The 7,555-nt window shown below is 46.8% G+C and overlaps 1 pseudogene; it reads right to left on the bottom strand.

The window, feature by feature from the left end:
- Positions 1-296: 296 nt before the first annotated feature.
- LOC123593586 lies at positions 297-4,288 on the bottom strand (annotated as a pseudogene).
- Positions 4,289-7,555: the final 3,267 nt, after the last annotated feature.

A 7,555-nucleotide genomic window follows, 5' to 3' on the forward strand; every position in this document is an offset into this window, starting at 1 on the left:
GACAATAGAGACCAAGAAGCCTCGGAACCCTGCTGGCCGTGATAGAATGGTCCGAGAGTCTGGAGAAGACGCTGCCCGTGTGTTTCGCAGTGGGTGACATATATTGACTCGTTGAGTGATCCCCAGGCCCCTGTAGGATCGTTGCCATGATTGAGCCCTGTTTTATGGAGATAATAAATATTTGTCGAGTGAAATTGCAGTCACCTGTTCCGTGTAACCGCTGGCCACCTGAGGTCGCACGAGGGCACGCGCCTCGTCGTGTGGGCATTCTGTCAACGGCTCTCCAAGGTCCATCCTCACACTATGTGCTGCTCTGAAGCAGTCAGCCCCGGTCTGTCTGTGCCCAGGACGGGGCGGGCCGTGGGCAGGCAAACACCCCCGATGGATCTCGCTGGGAGGCTGAGCGCCGTCGGATTATCGTTGCGAAGAGTCAAGGGTTTGAGTTTCCCAGCGGCCTGTCTTCCGTTCCGGCCACGCCGTCTGCTAACTATGTGGCCAGGAAGGTCGCTTTTCTGAAGGGCAGTTTCATCATTTGTAAAATCAAGCTATGAACGGGACCCACAACACAGTGGTATGTGGGGATTAAATGAGCTAACACACGAGTTCAAGGCCCCCCCCCCGCCCCGGTGAACTCTATGGGAGGCCGGGCGTGGGGGGACACGCTTGTGGGGGGTCTGCAGCCCTCTCCCACTGTCCCTGTGGCAGCTCAGGGGGATAGGCTTGGTCGGTCCTGGCTATAATTACGCTGGAGGGGAATGATTTTTCCCTGGGATTCCAGTCTTGCCTTCTGGACTGCTAGGAAAGCAAATAAGGAACTCTTTTGAAGGGCCTCTCAGGTGCGGTGCAGGAACTCAAATACTAACTTCTGTCTTTCTTCTCTATATGTATTTCCCAGATATGTTTTCTTTTAATAATGCTGCTCCGTCACTCCCCCTATCTTGTTTTTTAAATTTGTTTCTGGAATGCTTGGTAGACTTAACCAATGAAGCCGCCTGGACCTAGAGTTTCCTTTTAAGGAAGATTTTATTTTATTTTTTTATTTTTCTTATTTTTTAAAGTTTATTAATTTATTTTAGAAAGAGAGAGAGCAAGAGAGAGAGCACACATATGGAAGGGGCATAGAGAGGGAGGGAGGGAGAGAATCCCCAGCAGGCTCTGCACCATCAGCATGGAACCCGATGTGGGGCTCAAACTCATGAATTGTGAGATCATGACCGGGTGCTTAACTGACTGAGCCACCCAGATGCCTCCATTCTTTTGGGGGAGATTTTAAATGACTGGCTCAATTTATTTAATGGTTATGTTATGACTCAGGGTTTTAATTCTTTTGTAAATCAGTTTTGGTAAGTTTTTTGTTTTTTTGTTTTTAAGGAAATTTTCCATTTTGTCTAAGTTTTTCACTCTTGACATAAAGATATTCAGGGACATTTTGATATGTGTGTGTGGTCATTCCTTTCTAAACATTGTTTAGTTTATGATCATTTCCTGATTAACCCATGGACAGCTTGGAAGTCTGCATCATATTTTCCCCAGGTACGAGCTTTTTCTGGTTGTCATGTTGCGATTGCTTTTCCCTTCATTACATTGCTGTCAGTGAATAATTCTGTAGGATTTCCATCTTTCGAGACTTGCGTAGGTTTACTTTGTGATCTGGTACATAGTCGGTTTCCCCCGGTAACGTGCATGCCGTCAGAAATGAGTGGTAGTCAGCAATGCACACAGATTTTGCTCCAGTTGGTAGCTGATCGTTTGTGTTTTCAGTATCCGTCCTGGCACGTTTTGTCTGCTGGTTCTGTAAGGGACTCAAGTGAATTTTCATCCCTCCCTCCGATTGTCAATTTCCCCTTACAGTTATTCTATGATTATTTAATGAATTAATTTATAGGCAATGTTGTTCTGCGTGCAGCCACTTGCAATCATTTGCTCCGCTTTGGGGACTGGGTCTTTCACCGTCACGAAGTGACCGCGCATCTTCCGTGCGCCATTTTGTTCGGGAATCTTTCTGGTCTGAAATTGATGTAGATACACCAGTGTTTTGGGGCTTACCCTTTGTTCATCATTTTACCTCCTACTTTTACATATTTTAATGTGTTAGATGTTTTTCTCGTAAATAGATTGAAGTCGGAGTTTTCGGACACAGCGTTTTTCCTGCTGGCTGGAGCATGGGGACTGTTTACAGTTGGTACAATTGCTGACTTCATTAGGTTTCCTCCACCATCTTATTTGACCCTTTATTTGCCCTCCCTGTCCTGTGTTTTTTCTCTTGGTTTGTTCCTTCAGTTGGACTGGCTCATTTCTATCATTCCATCTTCCTTTCTGCTGGTTAAGAAAGTTATGTACTCTTTTGCTATTCTTTTATTGGTGCTTGAAAGAAATAGTATGTATTATAGCACATGATATGATATGTAATATACGTTATTTGGTGTTTTAAGTTTACTTATTTATTTTGAGAGAAGAGAGAGAGAAAGCAGGGGAGGGGCAGAGAGAGGGGGGGAGGGAGGACCCCAAGCAGGGTACGCACTGTCAGCACAGAGCCTGACGTGGGGCTTGATCCCACGAACCACGAGATCATGACCTGAGTGGAAATCAAGAGACAGACACTTAACCAACTGAGCCACTGAGGCACTTTTATATATTATTATCATTATTATATACAGAGAGTCAAGACTTAAAAAGTGTCAATACTTGTCCTTGCTTTCTAGATAACACATGGGCCTTAGAACAATTTAACTCCACTCGTTACCTTCAAAACTATATGTTACAATTGATATATTAGTGTATTGTAATTTTGCTTGTAAAAGAAAGCCATGATTCATAATTATTGCTGTATCATTCAGGAAATGCTTGTTCAAATTTATCCCTTATATGTACTTTCTTTGTTTTTTCCAAAGTCATAGTTTACCTCTCTCGATGATTCCAGAATCGCTCTCCACCTATACAACATAGTCAACTTCAGAGAAAAACTTCAGAGAAAAACTCTACATATGTTTACTATCAAACATCCAGGTCAAGGGTAGAGAACCATGAAGCTGATTCCTGGACTGTATGTGTCATGGGAGGAACAAAAACCCGTTTCTAACAGGTGGTTTCCTTAGATATAACGAGTGTCAAATCTACAGCGTTAGTGTGGTAGGATAAAGAAGAAAATGTTTGCCAGCATGCCTGGCAAGATGGCAGCCAAATGTCAAGTCATGGCCCTCCGCCTGCCATTTGCATGTTATGTGTACTGGGCAAGCTTCTGCCTTCCTATCTTCCTCACCAGTAGTGAGGGCTGTTTCTCACATTTCTTCAGCTGAAAATACTCAGTATGTCAAGGTACCTTACCTTGGCACAGTCTGAACCCCATCACCATCTTTAGAAGCAAGGGGAAAACTGGGCCCTATTCCACCACTGTGGCTTCTAGAAGGCACTCTCCCGATGCTGAGCCTCAAGGGGATCCTCAAGCACAAAAGGTCTGCACAGACCAGGAGAGCTCTGCCCTAGCTGCAGATGAGAGGGACAGGCAGGAGACAGGTCAGTGCCATAATCTGTAGGGAGAAGATGTTAGAATCTTCAGCTCTTTACACAACGGCCGGTCCTACAGAGCATAACACGGTCATCGAGACGACCGTTCTGGGGCCGTCTGGGTGGCTCAGTCTGTTGGGTGTCTGACTCCAGCTCAGGTCATGAGCTCATGGTTTGTGCGTTCAAGCCCCAAACTGGGCTCTGCGCTGACAGCACAGAGACTGCTTGAGATTCTCTCTCTCCCCCTCTCTCTCTCCTTCCCCTGCTCTCTCTCTCTCTCAAAAATAAATAAACATTAAAATAATGTTTAAAAAAGATAGCGGTTCCAGACTTGTATAGTTGGGGTAACTTTAGGTCTTTTTCTGGGTCCCACATCGGGTGTCTGATCTCATTCCAGGTGTGATGCATAAGAGGGAAAATGGATGCGAACTTGGCTGTGTGTATCAGTGCTTCCCCAGACACAGGGACCTCACAAGTTCCAAATGATACTCATATCAGCAAAAGAGCTGATAAGCCAAAGAGAGACCCCTGCAAACAAGGCCATTCTCTTGGCCGCTGTGGCAGTAAGGCATCACCATGGGAAGAGACCAGCTGGGGAAAGTGATATGGGGAGACAAAGGACCGTTTGATCCTGTGCTCTTATTCCAGAACCACTCCATCTATTTTTTTTTTTTTTTTTTTTGGCTGTGGTTTCCAAAGGAACAGCATTTCTGATACAGAGTCAAGGACTAAAGTAGGCACGGAAGCAATGATCGCCATTGTTTCTCAACAAGAGTGTGGCCATCTTGGGTTCTGGCCTGAACAGAAGCTGTAAAGGCTGTTTTTCACCTGCCTCTTTCATTTAGCAATAAACTTGACTATTTCTCTCTTGCCCTCTAACATTCTTCTTTAAAACTTCTTTTGCAAAATAATGTAAACATTCAAGACTGGTGTGAGGGTTCTCTTAGTTACTGGCCAATATTTTTTAGCAAGCTGGGTAGTGGGTGTTTCAACGTCTGTTTTATTTTAGTATTATTTAAACTTTACTCATATGTAGGAAATGTGTATGTGTATTATTAGGGTCTTTTTAAAAAAAGTTCTATTAACTTTTGAGAGAGAGAAAGTGTAAGCGGGGGAGGGGCAGAGAGAGGGGAAAGAATCCCAAGGAGGCTCCACCCTGTCAGCACAGAGCCTGACATGGGGCTCAAACTCACCAACTGTGAGATCATGACCTGAGCCAAAATCAGGAGTCGGACGCTTAACCAACTGAGCCACCCAGGCGCCCCTCTTCTTAGTTGTCTTTTAAATTATAAGTGCTAATCCTGTGGACGTTAAGATTTGTCATGGAACCTATTCCCCTGATACTGTCTGGGACACTATGACTGTCACCCACCTTCAGTCTCCGCTCAGATGTCATCAGAGAAGCCATCTAGTGTTACTGGCATTCCCCATCTCCCTCACACTGTTTCATTTATCCCATAGTACTTCGTACATCCATATTCTGTATTGTTTATTTGTTTATTGACTACTTCCTCCACTGTAAGCATCAGCGGGTCAAGGACTTTGGACTTGTTTTTTAGAGAGGGTGAAGGAGAGCACACACACGTGAGCAGGGGAGGGGCAGAGGAATAGGGAGAGGGAGACTCTTAAGCAGGTTCCACATCCAGTGCGGAGCCCGACACGGGGCTCAATCTTAAGACTTTGAGATCGTGACTTGAGTAGAAATCAAGAGTCGGACGCTTGACCGACTGAGCCACCAAGTGCCCGAGTAATTTGTCCTTTTGTAAAGGCCCATATATCACTGCAGAACAGTGAGTGAATGCGTGAACTATCTGAGTAGTCATGGAACCTAGCTGGTCCTAGAGTTAGTAACAATTCAAATTTTTTTTTTTTTTTTTTTTTTTTTTTTACCTCTGGTCAATCACTTACGAGGTTATAAACTCATGGTGGACCCTCTCTATTGTACAGGGGACACTGGCCCTGGCTGTCCATTTGCTGCCCCCTATATTGGGGGTGGGTGGTAAAAGCGTTTCTGACACGTTCGCCTAAACACGGTGGAAAGATGGTTTCTCTTCGATACCAGTGATTGTGGCAGCATTGCGGGGTTAAAAAGAACCCTGGCTGTGATTTGGTCTAACTCCCTTTTTTCATCGTCGTAGAATGATGACGAAACTGAGGTCCGGCTAGACTCAACACTTAGCGGAAAAGCTGGAGGAAGTCAGTGAACCAATTGGGGCCACGCTAAGTGCTAAGCTCCCTTTTAGAGACGAGGAAACTCATTTAGTGGTTCCTAATTTCCTTCATGTCATGACGCGCATAGATAATTGTTGTGCCGGGCTCTGGGGGACAGTCCCTAGACAGCAGATAAGAGGTGCGGTTGGGATTTGCATTCGGCTGACTGGGAACCGGAGCTCTTCACCGTGGTTGTAACGCCCCAAACCCTTGTTCAGCACCCAGCATGACCCCAGGTGCTGAGGGGCTTGTAGAAAATAAAGGCATCGCTTCCACTTTGCAGCCTTACACGGCTGCTTCTCCCTGACCATGACAGGTGGGAAGAACCCCCTCCAATTTTGTGAGGAGCTTTATGTCCACTCTCAGAGCATAATCCCCCTTATCCGGGCAAGGCCCCCGGACAGGTTAACACTACCCCCCCAAGGGCTAGTCAGTCTGAAATGCCACCATCAGGCGGGCATCCGGGCTTTTCTGGCCTGGAGGTCTGTGTCCTTTGCCCAGTATGGCTGTATGTGGAGATGGGGCCTCTAAGGAAGTCATTCAGCTTAAGTGAAGTCCTGAGAGTGGGGCCCTCCTCTGATAGGATTAATGCCCTTGTAAGAAAAGACACAGCTGCAGAGCAGGGGTGCTAGAACATCCAGCTCTGGGTGGGTGGGGGAGGGGCCCAAACAGACCAGATTTGGCCACCTGCTGCTGACAAAATCCAAAGGCGAGGCCGGCCCCGGGAAGACGGGCGACTCACCTGTCAAAGACTGTCTTTCCAGAATGCCGAAGATACTTCCAGGTTTGTATAAGGAACACGTGGGACAGAGGTGGGCAGGTCGGCAGCGAAGGTCAAATCGATACTGGCCGTGCAGCCAGTCGGGGCTGGTGTTGCTGGCTCAGGGCAGTCCTCATCGCTTGAGAGGTTCGTGTTGGTTCTTCCGCCTGGGGCAGGTGACACGCTGGAGAGAAGAACCCAGCTAAAAAGTTTCAGGTCAAAATGGAGACAGCCAAAGTCTTCTTTCAAAGATACCAAGCGAGCTCCCTTGCTGTCTCTGCCCACGTGCATACGCTGAAGAAAAAGCCATGTGAGGACGTGGCCCCAAGGAGGTGGCCATCTCTGAGCCAGGAGGAGAGTCCTCATCAGACATCACATCAGCTGGAACCTTGATCTTGGACTGCTAGCCTCCAGAACTGTGAGAAAATACATTTCCTTTGTCCACCCAGCCTGTGGCGTTTTAGCACGGCAGCCTGAGCAGCCGAGTCTAGCCACCGTTCAGACTGAAGCCTGATTTGGTAGGGCAAACTTCGCCTCTGCCTAGAACAATCGCACTGAAGCTACCACAGAATGTATCATGTTGAACTAGATGCCTGCCTCTCTCAAGTCGGTTTACAACACTGAAGGTAACTTCTCAGTCCGAAACAAAAACACGGTGGCTCTTGTTTTCATCTGGGTCACCAGAGGGCCTGCATGGATGATATTTTCAAGACCAAGGGAGTCTTCTTTGAAAAGCAATCAAGATGCCACTTTCCAAAGCACAGATACCCACCTAGACTCCTGCCCACGTTATAAACAGCTACAACAACAAAACTCCTCCATCAGAGGGCACCGTAAAAAGAGATTTCAAACTGGAATGGGCAAGCCTAGCTGAGAGAGCGTCTTCTAAAATAGGGTCTGCCCCGGGGCACCCGGGTGGCTCAGTTAGACATCCGACTCTTGATTTGGGGTCAGGTCACGATCTCACAGTTCATGGGTCCAATCCCTGCATCAGGCTCTGCGCTGATGGTGCAAAGCCTGCTTGGGATTCTCCTCTCCCTCTCCCCCTACCCCCTACTCCTCAAAATAAATAAATAAACT

This window comes from Leopardus geoffroyi, chromosome D4, assembly GCF_018350155.1.
Source record: "Leopardus geoffroyi isolate Oge1 chromosome D4, O.geoffroyi_Oge1_pat1.0, whole genome shotgun sequence".
NCBI classification, from domain to species: domain Eukaryota; kingdom Metazoa; phylum Chordata; class Mammalia; order Carnivora; family Felidae; genus Leopardus; species Leopardus geoffroyi.